Source organism: Cuculus canorus, chromosome 18, assembly GCF_017976375.1.
Source record: "Cuculus canorus isolate bCucCan1 chromosome 18, bCucCan1.pri, whole genome shotgun sequence".
In the NCBI taxonomy this organism is placed as follows: Eukaryota; Metazoa; Chordata; class Aves; order Cuculiformes; family Cuculidae; genus Cuculus; species Cuculus canorus.
Window position 1 is genome coordinate 12,312,323 of NC_071418.1, and position 18,721 is coordinate 12,331,043.

General features: G+C 43.3%; 1 protein-coding gene across 5 annotated transcripts in view; it reads left to right on the forward strand.

Annotated features, from left to right (window-relative positions):
* LOC104068683 (uncharacterized) overlaps positions 1–18,721 on the forward strand; it is a 154,558-nt gene that overhangs the window by 126,587 nt on the left and 9,250 nt on the right. For 2 of the 5 annotated variants that reach the window (XM_054083686.1, XM_054083687.1), the window contains 2 exons: positions 12,682–12,813; positions 15,116–15,345. The gene's annotated coding sequence lies outside the window, so the exon portion shown is untranslated. Of the gene's footprint in view, positions 1–12,115; positions 12,158–12,681; positions 12,814–14,926; positions 15,009–15,115; positions 15,346–18,721 lie in introns of those variants that run through there. The other 3 variants (XM_054083688.1, XM_054083689.1, XM_054083690.1) reach the window with 3 other exon arrangements.

Genomic DNA, 18,721 nt, shown 5'->3' on the forward strand with positions numbered 1-18,721 from the left:
AGTATCCAGCAGAGCTTGTAACCCTTATTCCTTGTTCCCTCTTCATGCTGGTCACCGCGGTCCTGCCTATTATCACTGATCCAGCAAGTACACAACAACTCTTAGCACCTTCCTGTCTCCAAAACAACACAGTTTTGGGGGATGCTGCAACGCGTTGCATAGCTAGGATTTTGGTACATCCAACTGAGACTGAAATGGATGCAGTTTCTGGAATGCGCATCTGCTTTGGAATGAAATGGTAATTTTGCCTGGCTTGAGTCATACATGTAATGGTTTATGGCTTGGTAATACATGTATTACAGTATCGCATAGGGTCCCTGGCTGTGACCAGGATCCCACTAAGAAGGCCATGTAGTGAGACAAAATGAGAGATAATCTTTTATGTGATGCCATGTAGGACTGGCTGTGATTGAGACTTCTTGAGCGGAGCATTTTGAGAGTGAATCACTTGGGAAAAACTTCTAGGGCAAAGAATCTAACCGGGCAAATGCAATGCTGAAGTCCTGGATGATGGCTTGTGTATGATGGCATCTCATTTAAAGACACTTGTGAAATGGCATCTCTCTGCACACATTCATCTGTTTGTTGTCCTTCTTGAGTCAAAACTGGTCTGTTGGAAAACCTATCAAAAAGAATGCTAGAATGAGTTGCTGGCCTGTCTTTAAATGAAGTTGTCTCACCCCACTGTATGTACAGAGGTGAAAGCATGGCTGGGTTTTACTAAACATTGCAGCTGGTTGTGAGGAACATGAAAAAGATTCATAAAATCATGAGAAACTTGTAAATCGTGAACGATTTAGTGAGTAGTTGATAAAGTATGAATAAAACCTCCTTTCCCCTCCAGTGAGTGAGTGGATTTGCCTGGGATAGAATTAGTCTTCTTTACAGTAGCTGCTATGAGGCTCTGTTGTGGATTTGTGCTGGAAAGACTGCTGATAGCTCAGGTATGTTTTAGTTACTTGGGTCTTACACAGAGCCAACGACTTTTCTGCCCCCCATCCTGCCCTGTCAGAGAGGAGAGTAATGTGTACTTGACTGGAGGTGCACAAACAGCTGGGTGGGGACACAGTCAGGACAGCTGATCCCAACTGACCAAAGGGATATTCCATACCATAGGATGACCTGCTCAGCATATGAACTGGGGGAAGAAGGAGGAAGAGGGGAGAGACGTTTGGAGTTATGGTGTTTGTCTACCCAAGTAACCATTATGTGAGGTTGGAGTCCTGCTTTCCTGGGGATGGCTGAACACCTTCCTGCTGATGGGAAGTGGTGAACGAATTCTGACTTTTTCTTTGCTTGCATGCATGGCTTTTCCTTTACATACCAAAATGTCTTTATCTCAACCCACAAGTTCCCTCACTTTTGCCCTTCTGATTCTCTCCCCAGTTCCACCATGGGGGAGTGAGTGACTGACTGCATGGGCCTTAGTTTCCAGCTGGAGTTAAACTATGACAGTGAGGCAGCACATGCTTGTATAATAAGAATGAGAACTTCTGTCCCTTCCGAAATTCCTGGCTTTTAAAAATCTTTGCTTTCATGAACTGTGGGTGTTTTTCGTAATGTGTATGGATATTTCACCTTGACTCCTCAGGGCACTCACCCTGTGTGCACTCTGGTTCACCCACTTGCACATGTCTCCTCTCTGGGTGTTGCACACCTAAAGCAAAGAGAAAAGAGCTCTCAGGAATTTAACATCTCTAATGTGCTGTAGCATTCAATATGCTGCAGAGGGTTTTAATTACTTTATGGTGATTAGTAATCCAGAAAATCCCATCGAACCAATTAATGTGTACTTGACTGAAGGCTGATGAAGGCTCCAGGGGTTGCTTCAGTATAAAGCCCTGTTGGTCCTCAGGGGCCCAGGATTTGCCCTGGCCGGGGCAGCTCCCACCAACGGGAGCAGAAGCCTTCAGGTTTTTGTACTGTGCTTCTCACTTAGATGAGGAAGAAAGGTAAATTGCTACAGGTGTAAGGTCTTAAGGGTGGTTTAGTCACCTCACTGGTTTCAGTTGTTGAATACATTTGCATTACATTTGACCACATTAAAGTTTCATTTAATTTGATGGGTTTTTGGGCTAGTGGGGGACAAGCAGTGTGGAAAGGAGAATTTGCTGATTTTTGCAACCACACCGATACATTCATCTTTTGTCACTGTCCTCTCCTGGGACAGAGTTAGTAAAAAATTCACCAGTTCATACGACTGCAAGAACAGGGAAACAAGGATTTGGCAAAGTCTTGTACAGGAACACGTTCTTGTGTGGAAAGGGGCACCTGGGATAGTGTGCAGTGACTCGTCTTACCTCGGCTGAATGGATAGTCCAAAAATTAAGTGCTGTGTTATCTAAACTCTTGCAGCAGTGTTGAAAGAGCAGTCACAGACGACAAGTTTTTAAATGGGCACTTTCCCTGCCCGTTTTTTTTTTTGTGCGCACCCTTTAGATGATTTATCTACTTAATTATTTTTCAACTCAAACAGTAATTGCTTTTTATGGGTTTAGTAAAGCTGCTGTTATTAGTAGTAGCAGGAATAATATTTTCTCCTGTAAGTGCTCCCTCATCTGTAGGTCAAGGCCCTAAAATGTCTGTGCCGTGGCTTTTCTGACCCCTGCATTATTCTGTGCTTCTGATGGTCTTAGGCAGGGGTACCACAGGTTATACTACCCAACCTCCCCCGGAGTAAATCAGCCCTACAGCCAATCAGGCCTTGTGCAATGGAGCAGTAGTTGTCCGTACAGTTGAAGGCATACAAGTAAATATCAAAACTTAATAAATCTGACTGTCTTCCTAAAAAATTCTTGTTTTCTATTTTTGGTAAGATTTTCAGAGAAGAACCTGGTGGTGAAGCTTGGCTGTTATCTTCCTATGTGAGTGCTGTGGGTGCCCCCCTGACCTTGTGATCAGCTGGAATGAACTCAGCACTCATGAAGTCTTACTTGACCTCAGTGTTGGCTCATCTACTTTTTAGGCACCTTGTTCAAAGGATCCAAGCCTTGCTTTCTAGGCAGGTCACTTTTTCAGTGTGGGGTCACAAAGATGAGGACTCAGATGGGCAGGGAAAAAGCTATTGGTTTCCTTCTCCACCCTGGGTTGCTTAGGACAATTTCTAGACTCGTGTCTTTTGTTAATAGTGATTTAGTTCTCATACCAGAAAAGCAGTGGTGGAATGATCACAACTGAGGAGACTCTTTCCAAAATCTTGATCCTCTGGGGAAATGCTTAGTTGTGTTGGGTGTGTCTTTATTTATTTAATTTTTTCTACCTGCCTGAGAGGAACCTACATGGGTAGCACAATGCCAGTTCCTCTGCATCTGCTTGCGGTGTGCACTGGGGATTGACCAGCACATTTGCTGTATCCAAAAATTGACGGGCAACCCTGAATAGTGCTGGAGGGCTTTGGCAGCAGTATGTCCTACTCTACCTGCTGGCTACCTTACTCCCTTGTTTTGCCGCTGCTCCCTGCCCTCCTTGGTGTCAGCAGGAAGCTGTGCACAGGGGAGCAGTTGCTGAGCTTGAGGGGTGTTGGGGGGCCTTTTGCTCCTGCTTGCTGCCTCAGGGGTCCCTGGCAGCCCTGGGGCCTCTCTCTGTCCCCAGTGCATCCCTGCCACTCTCCTGTGAGGCAGGATGGCCATCAAGTGGCTGCTGCTGGGACTGGCACAGGAGCTTTTTCACACTCTTGTGTATTAGAAATAACACATCACAACTCTATGGATAATAGCAATGCGGAAAGTTACAGACTGAGCACTGCACATGGCAATGGAATATGAATCATCCATGGGTCATACATGTCGATGGCAATCAGGCTCTGTCACTTCAAGCCCTCAACACCAGCTTGGTCCAGGTAGGAGAGCAGAGGGTGAGCACAGCCCAGAGCACACTGGAGAGAAACCCAGTGCAAAGGGAATTTGTTCTTTGTCTTTCTGCCTGGCCTGAGCTTTGACCTAAGCAGTGTCTGTAGGGGAACTGCATGGAAGAGAATGTGCAAGCTCCTAGCAGTGTCAGGGAACGTCTTGTTCCCCACCTGACTCCCGAGGCTGCCACCTGCAGCAGCTCTCAAGGGGCTTGGGTTGAAGTGGGATGGGTAGCCGTTATCTCCTCAGTGTGCAGTAAATGCATTGAAGTCACAGGCTTGTGATTAAACATCCCTTTTAAAGGGAAAGAAAAAGGGGTAAAAATAGTCAGTTTCCTGGTACTGATGCAGTCAGTATAGTAGGGAAAAGAGAACCAATGGTGTCAAAAGGTCAGATGTCTGTAGCATTAAGCCTATGTATATTTACCCTCTGGAATATTGATCATAGAATCATAGAATCACTAGGTTGGAAGGGACCCACTGGATCATTGAGTTGACCCATTCCTAACACTCCCTAAACCATGCCCCTCAGCACCTCGTCCACTCGTCCCTTAAACACCTCCAGGGAAGGTGACTCAACCCCCTCCCTGGGCAGCTGTTCCAGTGCCCAATGACCCTTTCCGTGAAAAGGAAAGCATTAACTGGTTCTTCATTACTGCCTCCAGCAAGAAATTTTATCTCAAGGAGGCATGAGAGTTCCTTGGTTCACTGGACTCCAGTGCGAGGTAAGAGGTCAAGAAGTACAACAAAATCCCCTGTGTTTTGTGCCAAGGCTGAGATAATTTCCTCTGGCAGTGAAATCCATATCACAAATCTTACTCTTACAAATGGCCAAGTTAAAAGTAATAGGGTCAGAGTATGAGCCACAAGAGGAAGGATTCCAGAGTCTGTGGCTTGCCCCCCGGTGGCTTTTAGTTATGGTGGCTGAGGAAAAGGTGTTTTGTCCAGGGACCTCTGGAGAGTTTTCTCAGTGCAGAGCAAGATCGGGGGCAACAGCCCCACTCCAACCCCATTCCCCTGTGCCCGGTGGCTGTACTGCAATGGGCAGGCTTTAATCCCTGATTAGAGTTGGTGGATCCAGAAGTCATGGCTTGTACATGTGAGGATGTTTTGTCTCAGCCACCTCATGTGTTTTACCACATTATTAGTTTAATTTCTTTTCCCTCTACACTGACATATCTGCGTGTACACTTTTCTAGTTTTGCATAGGAGAGCAGATGGTAGCATCCCAACAGTCTGTTCCAGCCTTATAAGATCTTACAGACTTCTCCTTTGCTGTCTGTGATGCTGGCATTTGCCTTCTATTGTCTCTGCTTAATTTTGAAGACTTAGTTCCTACTGGCAGATTTGGTTGTTGCTGTTGAGCAACACGCCTGGGGTTTTGCTAGCACACAGGACAACTACAAGAAAGTAAAACAAGAAAGCTCTCAGTTCTTGCATTGAATTGTGTTGTGATAAATTGTTTAATGTCTTATTTTCATACTGAGCTCCTGGGGTTGTAGATTTGGCTTGTGAACTATTGCCCAAGCCTGCCTGAAAGGCCAATACTGCTGGGACTAGGACTGAAACTTGGGAACAACAGACGTAAAACTCTGTGCGTGGTCTTCAGGCTGTTTCCCTGGCTTTGCTCTTTGAGAAGTGTTCCATGCCCTTAGGGAGTAGTCTACTCCCCAGTGCGGTTTGTATCAGATGTATCCGGGAAAAGTTTTGCCTGTGATGCTTGTCACCTTTTGGATTTTGTTATTCTCTGAGCAACATCCAGATTTGAACCCCTCAGAAGGCATATGAGCTGTTCTGAGATGCCAAGGAATGTGTCCACTAGGTCATTGCCTTTTAAATATTCCGTTGCACTCTTCACTTGAGAGCAATAACACAGCTGTTCATAAGTGAACTTGTTGCGCAATCCCATCATTTTAGTTTTGAGACAGAAATGTGCAAAGCTGCAGAATCTGCATTCTATAGATGCAGACATAAATGCAGGTAAGTTGGTTTCTGGAAAGAAGGTGGTTGAATGGACTGTGAAGTGCTTGTCAAATGGGCAGTCCTAGAAGTGAGTTGTGGCACTCTGTCTTGGGGGCAACTTTTCTGTGGCTTCCCTCTGAAACCCAGAATTGTTTGTGATCTTAGAGCCGATAAACTGGAATACAGGAAGGGGAGGTTGATCCAAATCATATTGTATGACCTCCTAGGAGCTGGGATGTGCTGTCTTGGCTTTTAAACTTGTAGGCTTGTTGCATACTTTATATTTACTTATGGACGTATGTTCATATTTTAGGCCTACCAATTTCCCAGGCCAACAACCCTCTACCGCACAATAAATGTTGCCAAGGGAATTTACAGCTGGTTATTTTCACCCTCTGTTCTGGCCAAAGCGAACAAAACATGTGGCCAGGGTTGGTGCTGCCAAGCCTGGAGCATAGCAGAGCTGTTGCTGCTGTTCATCCCCCCAGATGTGCTCTTTTGTCTGCTGGGAAACACATGAGGAAACCTTGAAAGTAGAATAAAGTTTATCTTGCTCTACTTGAGCATTTCCTCTTGTGGAAGGGAAATCCCCTCCTGCTGCTCCAAGGCAGTGCTGTATTTGTTTATTTGCTTGGCCTTTGGTAGGGCAGGCTGATGTGCAGACAAGAAATATATTTTTTTTAGCTAGCAAAAGGTGAATGAATCCTATTGTGTTTGGGTTAAAAGGATTCCACCAGTATTTTCTCAGACCTGTAAATCTATTGGTGAGATCTAGTCTCCTGTGGATACCAGATTGTGAGGTTTAAAAAAAAAATCAATGAATCCGAAGCTGGAGTAATCAGTCATTAGGAACTGCCTTCTCCTGTGGGCCTCACCCTGCCTAGCAATGTGTAAGCCTCTCTTTTGGGGAACAGAAATAATTTGCTCCTTAAAGACAGCCCCTTTCTCCCACAGGCTGCTTGTGACACATGTTGGAAGTTCTTTCAGTGTTGGTCCAAAATGCATGATCCCAGCATTCCCAGACAATGAAGAATGATCTCTCACCTGCTTTTGTATGCCATCCCCATGCCAGCAGTTCCGAGCCTGGTGTGGCTCGAGGCAGCAATACACTTGTATTTAGATTCCCTCCTTATATTAGTTAGCTGGGATTCAATTTTATTTTTGCTGCATGTATCACATCCAGTTGTGGGCAGTTGCAAAGCAAAGAGAACAACACATGAACTTGATTAAGCCTTGTCTATACAGTTTGGAATACAATAAATAGGTGAAGGAGGATAGGACTGGTGGCAAATATTCTTCAGCGGACACTTTTCAAAGAAATGCTCAAATGGGGCTGAAGAGGTGTCACAGGCCACAAGAAAAAAAAAGCAGAGAGATTAAATTTTCTTCTTGGAGCAAAATTTGAAAAAGCAATCAACTTGTCTGGACCTTTGAGCCTGTGAGTCATGTGATGAAAATAGGGGCAAAGTGCTATCAAACACCAGCTTGAGCGAAAGACTGGACTGGGAGGAGGCTTTACTTTTCCAAGGTGTAGCCAAACTTGTAGCAGCATGGAGCAGGGACTGTTTCTTGGGACCAGGTGCACGTCACACTGTATAGAGTGGCTGTGCACTGTATGGTGACAATGAGGGACCAGAAAAGGTCATTGCATGTGTGAAAAGGAATAGCCAAGTCAAGGAAAACAACGTATGGCTCTGTATATGTATCTAAGCGACTCTTTGGGTTGCTGACCTGTTGTAACCTTGTACTGTACTCACTGATAGTTAAAATGGACTTAGACCTTTTATTTGCCTCCTTTGCATCCAAAATAAACCTGAAAAAGAAAGAGAAAGCAGCAGATTTTATCTTCATCCATACCCTTACAGGTCTGGAATTCTTTACCCCCTGCTTTCTGTGGTGTCAACAGCAACAGTTTTCCATTGAGCTGCTCATTTTATTGCCAAGCTGAACTGCAACTTGCCGCTGTTATGCAAAAGTAATGCATATTTTTAAAAAAATCAAACAAAAAATTCCAAACAAAATAAAAAACACCACAAAAACATTACCTCCCTCTCCCCAAACCCTGCAATCACCTGGATCTGCTAGTGAAACTGGAGCTTTGATCTTTTGCCAGCTGAGAACAGGCAGATCTCAACTCTGTCCTCAGCAGATGGTTTCTCCTCAGCTCCCAGGGAAGAGCTCAGGAAGAGGCAGCTCAGGAAGAAATGAACAACTACACTGAGGTGCAGCAAATGAGTTGAAAATACGTCGTGTTGGAGGGTTAAGGATGCATTGGCACGTTTTTCCCCTCAAAAGTTGCTCTTCCCAAGGAGGGATCCAAGCAGTAGCAACTGAATTGCTGAGCTAGTATCAACAGGAAGCTCCACAGCGAGCCTTTGAAATATGGGAAGCAGTGTCTTCTAGGCCAGTTAAAACATGGAGGCGAGAGGGTAGTTTTTCTTCCTGGCAGTTAGAGGATCTCATGAAAACAAAAAAGAGCAGCTTCTTTTAAAAAAATGGAGGAGGAAGATGAACTAACTTCTGCTTGTTTCCTAAACGCTTGGTGTCATTAAGGAAAGGGTGGGAGGTACGATGTGACTGTACATGTTTAAGATCCCTCTTTCATGCACTCGTCAGTGGACCCAGGCACCTTTCCTGGTTATGTGTGAGACTCGCCAAACACAGATGTGTTAGAACAGTGTCAGCTGCCTGGGCAGAAGAGGAGACCTTCTGGTGGGTTCATGCCAGGACTCAAAACAGTAAATGAAGAGAGCAGGCTGACGTGGCACACAGAAACCATGAAGACGTTGATATGATTGCTAACAAGAAGGTCATACTGGCCATATGGCAGGAACATGAAACTCGGAATTCGCCCTATAGTTGAAGGGAGACGTGAAGAAGAAGCCCAGCTGTTAAAGACTCTTTGTCTCTGAGGCAATGAGCCGGTTTGTATCAGAACCCAAAAGCAAACTGGTGCATGGACCACAGATGATCAGGGGACAGTACCTTATTGACTTAGACACAGCCTTCCTCTTCATGCTGTTTCTCTGTTTGTTGAGTGGGGCCCATGGTATTCCACGCTGCCCAGCACTGACTTAAAATCTTTGAAATCTCTTTTCTGAAAGTAATAGTTGGTATTTGTAAAAGCTGTGAGGGTCTTTGCCTAATGGGAAGGGCTCGTCACTGGCACTTTATCAGTGGGACTTAATATTATTTATCAGCGAGGCTTAATATTTATTTTTAAAACAATTAATTTTATTATAAAATCTTGTTTTATAATGTTACCTTTATTTATCTCTTCAGTTCTGGTTTCATGATAGAGATCTGTGCTCCAAAAGGGTAAGCCTGAACTTCAGTAATCACCAAATAATAGCTTTAGTCTTATAAACAGCAGATGAAATTGAAGAAGCATGCGTTGGCTCCTGCTTCTGGAACACTGATGTTCTTTCCACCTATACTCTCTTCTTTTTAGTATGTGAGAAGCTGTGCTTTTTGGTGTATCTAAAAATCTATACTGAAGGAAAAGTAACTCGTGTTTTGGCTTAGGGTCTGACATCTGATTTTCAGGAGAAAAGAGATTGTCTTATGTCCTGTTAAGCAGTGAAGGAAAAAGAATTATTAGGATCATATTGGTGTTTTTTTTCAGGGAGAAATCAAAGTAACCATGGACCAAAACCTAGATGTTGTTGCAGTTTCACTCTCATAGCCCTTAAAAGGGCTCTATGAAAGGGGAAATTCTAATACCTAGCTCTGATATTAAGAAATAATAATTCTTTTAAATTGTTTCAGTACTCTTTCACAAAAAGCTTTGGAACCTGTTTTAATCTATGAATTTGCTCAGCCAAATTGCTTTGTCTATAGTGTTGTTGGCTGTGTGTCAGCAAAGCTGGAAGTGTTTTGGATGCCTGTTCCCTTTTATTCTGATCTGAGATGCCATTGGGTCTTAATTGTGCTGTAGCACAATCAAAACCAGACCCCTTGGACACTCAGGATGCACAGATGCCTGGAAAAGGGTAGTGTTTCTCCTGAAAAGCCAGAAAAGCAGTTCTAGGTTAAAGGTTCACAACTGCAGATCTGGTTCCTGTTTGGCACACTTGGAAGACTTAGCACAGTTCTCGGAAATGCTTCCTTTTAGAGGAAGCTCAACAGCGGGTGCTGCAGAGGCTTTTGGGCATTACCATAAACACTAGAGTTGCTAATTTTTATCTTTTGCAACAGAAAAGTTTGTTTGTGCCCCATCCAGGAGTTTCCCTCAATGCTGGTATTGACCAGTACAAACAAGACTCAGCTACAGAAAAGACCTGCTTTATTCAGACCTGCTGTCTCCCCCGATAAGGCAAAACTACTCTTTCAACTTTTCATCTGGTGTCTTTTGATTCATTTCACGTGTTGAGTTTCTGGGTAAAGTTCTGGCTAAAGTCAATGTTAATATTCTAGGCTGGTATTTTTAGATTAGAGGAAAGGGTTTTATGGTGTCAGGATGAATCAAAGTAGAAGAGTCAAAGGAGAAAGTTCACACTGGTGGTTATCTCTCTTGGAAGTCAAAATGAAGCTTCATATGGGAGTGGAGATTATGGCAGTATAAATAATAAGGACACTGATGGCAGTGACATCACTAAACCAGAATTTAACTGTCTGTCCTTCATCTATCGAGTTAGTTGTCTGTAAGTTGGTTGGACTTTGAGGAGAAAATTATGTAAGGAACTTGAAAGTTTTTCCTTAAACAGAAATTGGTGCATATGCAGGAGCAGGACGATGGTCAGCAGCTACAGATGCTCAAGAGGTTTTACAAATGGTTTAGCAGACACATGCCATATTGTTTGTGATCTTTTTTCCAGGAGGTCTCCTGTTATGTCATGCAAGACAAGAGTGTGCTGCATCCCATGAAGACAAATAAATTCCTAAAGCATATTTCTGGGTGACTAAGAGAAGGGGGAATTCCTTGCTGAAGACATTAATAATAGGTTTTCCTGTTTATCAGGTACTTAGTTGATAGTCAAAGGATGCAGAACAAGCTCTAACTATATAAACTAAAGTAAATATCTCAAAACAGTCCTTGGGTACTGAAGTTCTTTGCTTGTTCCTGGTAATTTTAGTGTAGGTGGTCTATGTTTCCCCCAGATTTGCGTCCCATGAATGCAGAAAGCAGGTGTTTGAGGAACTGGGTATCGCTCGTAGCGAGGCTACTCTGAAGCTCCTCTTGCGTGGCTGGGAATTACCAAATTTTTGTGCTTGGAAACTATCTTTTTCTGTGAAAAATGAATCAAGGCAAAAGAAAAATTAAAATTTTGAGCCAGATACTCAGAATAGTGATATCTTTTGCAATGACAGCTTGCCCTAGAACTTCAACATAGCTGCTATTTAGATGGGATGGATTTGAGTGAAGAGTTTAGTCCTATTAGCCATTCCTCAAACCATTCAATCCTCCAGAGGAGAAAAAAAACCCACTATGCAACTTTGCTGTGATGTGCCTTAACTACAATTTGTTCCCTGGTGCTATTTGCATCACACATTAAAACATAATAAAGAGTATTGGCCAACTATTCTTGTTCGTGGTCCATTTGGCAAAGATGTGGAGACTGGAAATAACCATTCCTGTTTCCATAAAAAAGTAATAATTAAAAAAAAAATGGATTCTTCTCTAGTGAGTAAAAGGGTTCATCTTGAGTGCCTCACAGCTGAAGGATGCTAAGGGACTGCTCTTGCTTGGAGCAGCCAAAGGACTGAGAAAACTCCAAAGTGCTCTGCATGCAGCACTGTCCCATTCACTTATCTTCCAGTTTGCATAAGGTCATGTCTAAGACAGGGGGTGGAGCACAGTAGTGCATGTGGCTAAAATTGTGTTCTTGAAGTGATGGGAATTCAGCTCAGAAGTAGGGAGCTGCAGTGCATTTCTACTTCCCTTGTTCTGGCTGTTCTTCGGAACAACAAATGTTGTGCTGAAGAATGAGAGGAGATATGGATTCATGACGTGGCTGATGAAAAGGGTTGCTGTTTCCTAACAGAGAGGCTAAATGTGGTGATAGCAGTGGCTCAAACTCATGTCACTGTCACGGTTCTGCCCAGACCCAGGTAGAGGAGTTTTCTCCCTTATCTGTGTATCAAAGTACACCTAGTGCCATGAACTTAGGATAAACATCACGCGCAGGGTTGCTCTTGGTTTCTTTAGTAACTGATTGATTGGAAGGCTGTTTAGTCAGACTTTTTTTTTTTTTTTTTATCCTCTAATGGCAAGTTGTTTTTCTGTGAGGAATTCCAGATTCTTTCAGATGGCAGAGAAACGTGCAATGCGGGATGCGTCAACTGAGCAACTTGACCCTGCTGGCAGAAGCCACTAAGCGTTGAGTTGTCTGCTGCCAGGGGTCTTAAGTGAGTTTAAATACGCCATAATACATGCACACGTACTCCTATTGTCAAGTATAGGAATTCAAAACACTTTGGTTTAGCAGCAATTTAGAATTTATTGAGGTAGTTTGCAAAATTCCTAATAACACTTGATTATCAATTGATTAACAAAGTAATTTAAGGTGATTCAACAATTGTTTTGTAATCAAAATGACCAGTAGCTTAATTAGATTATAAAATAATAAGGTTCACTCCTATTTACTGCATGGTAAGGTCCCTTCCAACCCAAACTCTTCCATGATTCTATGAAGCACAGAAATATATCATATATTGATATTTAAGCATAGAAGGGGCATGAATAACCACAGTTACAAAGATGTATATGTGCATTTAAGTATACAGATATATAGATATAGGGATAGGTAGAAAGACTAGTCTGGAAACTTTCCCCTTGAGACTGGTACATAGTCATGTATGATGCATTCCTCACAGGTGATGGTTGGATCTCAAGGGCGTCAACTTTGTCTTGGTCTTTTCATTTTATGTAGGTCAAGAGAGTGTCTTGGCATCCTGAGCGACTGCCTCAATACAATGGGAATTCTCCCCAGCAAGCCTGTATTAACCTCTTTTCCACTGGATCAGCAAGTGCCATAGAGATGTGGGGGAAGATGTTGTTCAAAGTAAGTCAGAAGTTGCGCTGAGGCCTAAAACAGGGCGGGGGGGTTTGGAATTGCACCACCATGCCCACCCATGGTAAATTCCTTTCCTATAGACATGTGCTCTGGCAGTGCTTTGAGCAGAGAAGGTGTTCAGTCCCATTTTGGAGGCTCCTGCCTGTGCCTGGAGCGCTGGGATGTACAGCAGAGTGGCCCCTGCCATTGCCTTGCAGCCATAGAATCATAGAACAGAATCACAGGATAGTTTGGGTTGGAAGGGACCTCAAAGCCCATCCGGTTCCAACCCCTTGTGATGTCCAGGGACACCTCCTGCTGGATCAGACTGCCCAAGGCCCATCCAGCCTGGCCCTGAACACCTCCAGGGACGGGGCAGCCACAACTTCCCTGGGCAACCTGGGCCAGGGCCTCCCACCCTCATGGTGAAGAAATTCCTCCTTGTATCTAGTCTAAATCTGCCCCTCTCCAGTTTATCGCCACTGCTCCGGCTCCAGCTGCTTTCTGACTACAGCTCTCACTTTCTCAGAAACCATTTTGACAGGAAGCAGTTCTGAGCAAGGGCAGAAATGAAAGCCCTTTTCTGCATTCCAGACTTAGAGAGAACAAAGAAGTGATGATTTTGTTGTTCTTTATGAAAATGAAAAGATGTTTTAACACACATTTGCATGTTTTGTGCAGCTCTGTTCATACTGTCATTGGAAACAGAGGCAAGAATGACTCTCCCTGCAGCTACTTCTTTGTAGCAGGTTGCAGAGTGGGATTTTGGTCTGTCTCCTGACTGTTCCCTGGTGTTGAGATGAGGCTTCCGACTTTTTTTTTAGTCTTCTGAGAGGTACTGTTTACCTTTCAGTACTGTGTGCCTCTTTCTTCTCAGCCACCTACACTAACCTAGTAGCAGGTTTTGGCTTATCAGTTCCCAAACCAGCTCTATGGTGTTCTCCTCATCTGTCTCTATGCTGTCTAATTTGTATCCTAAAATCCTCTTTTTTTTTCTTCCACTCAAAAATATTCCACCTGTAAACTCCCACTTTTTTCCTGTCTTTAAAATGTCTGAGAAAAAAAAAAGCACATTTTGCCAAGTGTTTTGGCACATAGTGTAAAGCATCGTAAACTGGCTGAATGTAAACTCATGTCATGTCAGAAAGGCAAATGCTTTGCAAAAACAAGGGATCGGGCCTGTGAAGACAGAAAACCTGAGAGGTCAGGTAGATACATCCCCGACAAAGGAAAACAATGAAAATGAATCAGATAAGAGCAAGTCTAGGCAAGGTACCATTGTCAGAAGTGTTGGATTTGTTGCCCGGCATGCAAATAGCCAATCTCACATAGAGTTGTGCAAATCTGGGTGCTCAGTGCCTTTTCACAAACTGAGCACCGCAGACAGAAGCCTCTGCGCTCAATTTATTACAGAAGTTCAGGTGATCACACCATAGAAGTTCTCTTCTCCTCGTGCTCGGTGAGTAGGGGGCCCACTTCTGGACGCAGGTTTATTTTAATTTACCAAATTGACAATCTTGATCGCAAGGCCTGATTTATTGTCATCCTTCAGCAGATTGAGTGCTTTCGTATTTTACTTAGTGCAAGTTCTGCTGTTTCATTTAATATTAACAAATGTCTGTTCAGCTGATCGCTTATTCAAGATGTTTAGAACAATACACTCTCCTTGCAACGGTACTTGTCCTAAAATTTGAGAGCAGGTAGGTGAAAGGGAATGCAGAAAGGAAATCTTGCAGCTGCTGTGATAATGCTGCTTTGAGGATGTTCTTGTGTAGTGTCTGTGCTGGGCCCCAGTCAGCTGGGATTTTCCTTTGCTTTTCCCTGAGCCTAATTACTCAACGAGGTATTCCCAGCTACTGCCTCCCAGCAGACTGTGTAGGAGTAGAGAATGAAAGCAAAGATTAACTGGGACCCATCTTAAATCTCCTGCTTGTGTGATGATCCCAAGATATTTTGAAAATACTTATATCATGGGCTTTTACGAACAAAACAGCAGCTGTGCTGCTGAAGCAAGAGTGTTTTGGCAGAGTAACTTTCAACACTGATCCCTGGCAGGGAATAAGGTGACCTCAGCTCAGCGCTGCAGGTTTTTCTGCCCTGGGGTCCCTTTTGTGGAAAGTTAACAGCAGACCCAGAAGCAGATCTCAAATATAGTCCATTCATGTCACCATTGCCACGCATAGAGAGACAGATTTACTGCCCAGGTACCTATAAGCAGGTTCCCCAGAGGTTTTCTGTGGAAGGTAGGGTTTTTCTCATGCTTTCCACGTGCAGAGTCCCATGTGGATTTAATCTTGTCTGTGCTGCTCAGGAACACCTCTACCCTGCACTCCATGAGAAATGAAAGTGAAAATCCAGCTGCTTTTTACAGAATGAAGAAGCCCGTGGCATGCCTTTCCCCCCAAGGTTCAAGTAGCTTCTGCATCTCCGGTGCAGGGCTCTGGAAGAGGAGCTGAATGACTTCAGAGCTGGACAGAGTGCTCAAGTGCATGGAGAAGGGAGGAGGCACAAAAGCTTCCTGGGACACAAACGACTTTTGAGGTACTCACATTTCTTTTTTTAAGGGGTCCTGTTTTAGAACCATTTTTTTCTCTTGCAAATTGTTGCTATTTCTTCTTTCTAAGTAAGCAATTAGAAACAGGCACTAAAAAAGTCTGCACCAGCAGGCAAATGATGAGTGTTTCATATTTTCTCTTAAGGAGGAATGTGTCTGTCGTGTGTGTGTGATCTTGCCAAATGAGTAGCACTGCTTGCCAATTCCCATATTTTTTGTGTGAATGCAAAAACCTGAGGTTCAATTTTATGTGTGTTATTTTCATCTTCATGCAGCTCCCAAATAATTATCACCATACGAACCTTTATTTTTTCCCTTGTTACTCCTTAGCATGCTTTGCTCACCTTTCCTTTTCCAAAATCGCCATCCTATCATATTTGTGAATAAAGGATAATTGCCAGAAGAGTTGCAGTAGAAAGCTTTGCAAGTGTTCCTTTTCAATGAGAAGTTATCACCCAAACTTTCCCTGTGGACATTACTGTGCCCCCTAAAGGGACCTGTGGGGACTGTGGTGGCTCTGGGTTCAGAATGAAACAGAGAACCGAAACAGAAGGCATCACACAGTAAGGATAATGGTTTTAAAATACAAGAAATGAAACCAGTGAAACTGTTCATTTTACTTACCTTCATGTGCAGCAAGCAGGAAATAAAAATAGTAGTGTTTTCTAACAGTTACTGTGGAAAATGTGTTTAAAAGCAGTTGCTGGGAAGCTGTGTCCTTTAATTGCAGGATTTTTGCAGGTTGCTTTCTGTACTGGCTTCTTGGAACTGCGGAAACAACCTGCACTCATAGGCTCACTCTGGAAACAGGTGTTTTATCCTTTCCTGTTACTTTATTTTTTTTTGTTGCAAAAGCTTGTTGAGAGTGGTGTTCAGCAGACCAACAATGTGAAACCAGTACTGAAAGTAACACAAAAATGAGCTCTTATGTAAATTCCACTCCTTTTCCAGGAAACAATTTCTCTACTCCTTTTCCAGGAAACAATGGAAAACAAAATCTGTAGGATCGTCTGAAGTTTGTTGGTTTTCATTTTCTTGCTTCCTTACTTCCTTCAATAATATTATTTTCTTTGAAGTGTTTGAAAAGTCAGTCCTCTCCATTGTGTGGTTAAGGTACCAGATACATCTTTGCTGAAAATGAATTGCATTATTCCACCCAGACAGTTCCAACTCACCGTGTAAGCCATAGACTAAAATGCTCATAAAGCTATCAACTCCTAGGAAGTGTGGCTGGAAGAGAGAGAAAGGGCAGTGAAATGCAGCGTTTACAGTTGGAGAAAAGCACTGGATCTCATAGGTCCATTTCTATGCCTTGTGGTCACCTGGAGAAGGAAGTGCACATAAATCCTGGGGTAGCAGCCCTGCTCTGCCATCCCCAATGGCCTGGATTTGGGGTGGCCCTGCAGCTCTGCTCTTGTCACCATGGAGCTCCCTGATGAAGTGGCACCTTCACCTGAGTTGTGCTGGGAACAGAGGTTGGTAAGTCTGAGGATGCACAGTGGAAAGGCGGTGAGCTGGTTTAACTTGTGCTGGGGTAGGAAAATGCAGGTGTCCAACTAGAGTATTCCCAGTTGTAAGCTTTTAACTTTGAGAGGGGACCTTTCTTCTTCTGGCAGTGATGCTGTTGACTTCCTTGTCTTGATGGTAAACATTCTAGTTATTTGTTGTGTTGTGACTACTATAGAGTTATGGGAGAAGGAAAGGCAGGAGAGTGTCAAGTGGTGGTTTTGACTCAAGAACATCCTTTCAAAAACAAAACCAAAAGGCCTTGTTAAGGCTCTACTGTGTTCTGCTCCTGGTTAAATCAACTTCTACCTGTTAGAGATCTCAGACTGGCCTGTTTGTGGGGTCAGGTCTGACCTGGGGAAAAACTCGTCAGCTGGATGTGAATAATTGGTGTTTGGTGAGGGAGGTCCAGATCCTTCAGTTTGTTACTTTATTCATCTGCTACTTGCAGCTGATCCACTTTTAGGATCTAGAATTTCTTCATTACAGCTGTGTAGACAAAGTCAGTAGCTCTGAAAAGTGAAGGTTTGTATTGCCTTGAAAAGGAAGACAAGCAGGCCAAAAATGATGAAAAATGTTTTCTATCCAAACAGTGCAATTCATTTTAGATTTGTGTGTTCTACTGTTTATTGTAAGGTTAAAACTGATGGCAGGATGTTCTCAGAAACCTGCCAAAAAAACAGGATTGCAAGAGAGACCAGTGGGAGGGAGTAGAGATTTGGTGTACAGTGTATTGGCTTTTGAAAATGAAGAGAAGAGGGTGAGTAGGAAGGAATGGCACCAGAGAGGACAGGAAGGGAGATGTCCGTTGAGCAGAATGAGAGGAGAAGCAAGGATGAGGCAAGACCACAAGAGAGGTGAGAAGACAGAATGAAGGAGGACAGAAGATACAGACCTCAGGTTGAAGACAGCTTGGGAAAGAAACCACATATTGTCCTTATCCTCGGGCAAATAGCTGCTAGATGTGCTGCAGCCAGTTTGTGAGGATGCATCAGGCTGGCAAATACGATGCAAGGAGGATTAGGAGGTATGAGACTGTAGAGGTGTTTAAAAGATGTGGCACCTGGGCACATGGAATAAGGAATTTGTGCAAGACTTTATAGATGAGAAGGAGCACCGTGCATAAGATGGAAGAATTGTTTCCTTGTGTGGTGTGAATTAGAAGTTGAAGGATCACACCTGTGTGGGTGCATGTGGAGCAGCGCTAGGAGCTGGGGTCTCTCCAGCATCTCCTGGGCTTGGGACCTGCATGGAGCAGTCGAGATCTTGGGGCTCTTCAGAGGGCCTGAGATTTTATTCAAAGATTGCCTCCTGTGCCTATTGGCAGGACTCATTTTTCAGGTTGTGTTCCTCCCGTCTCATTTGTTTCTGGGAATCGGTGTGGGACTCTCAGCGGCTCTAGACCAGAGCAGATCATGAGAGATAGGCAATTATTAACTGCTACTGAATAATTAATGTGTGATTAAGAGTTAATTAATTTGGAAACTTCCTCAAGGTACTTCTCAGGTAGTGACATACTAAAAAAAGTTGTTTTAATGAAAGCTTCTAATCAAAGCACCCAGGTGCAAAGTGTTTCCCAGAGCCAGGGTAGTGAGGAAAGTGAGATGAATTTTCCATATTATATTTTTCTCATTTGGCAAGTGAAGCTTGTGTTTTACTAAATCGTATTTCACAAATTCATGACAGTTTCATTGAAATGATTCAGGATGAATTTCTGACTAAAGCCAAAATGTTTTTTTTGAAAATAAATACTAAGGTTTTTTTGTTTGTTCATTTTATTTGAACATGTATTTTGCTTCAGGTCTTCGAAATTAAGTTTGACTATAAATATTTGATCTTAGGTCAAGCAAAAGACTC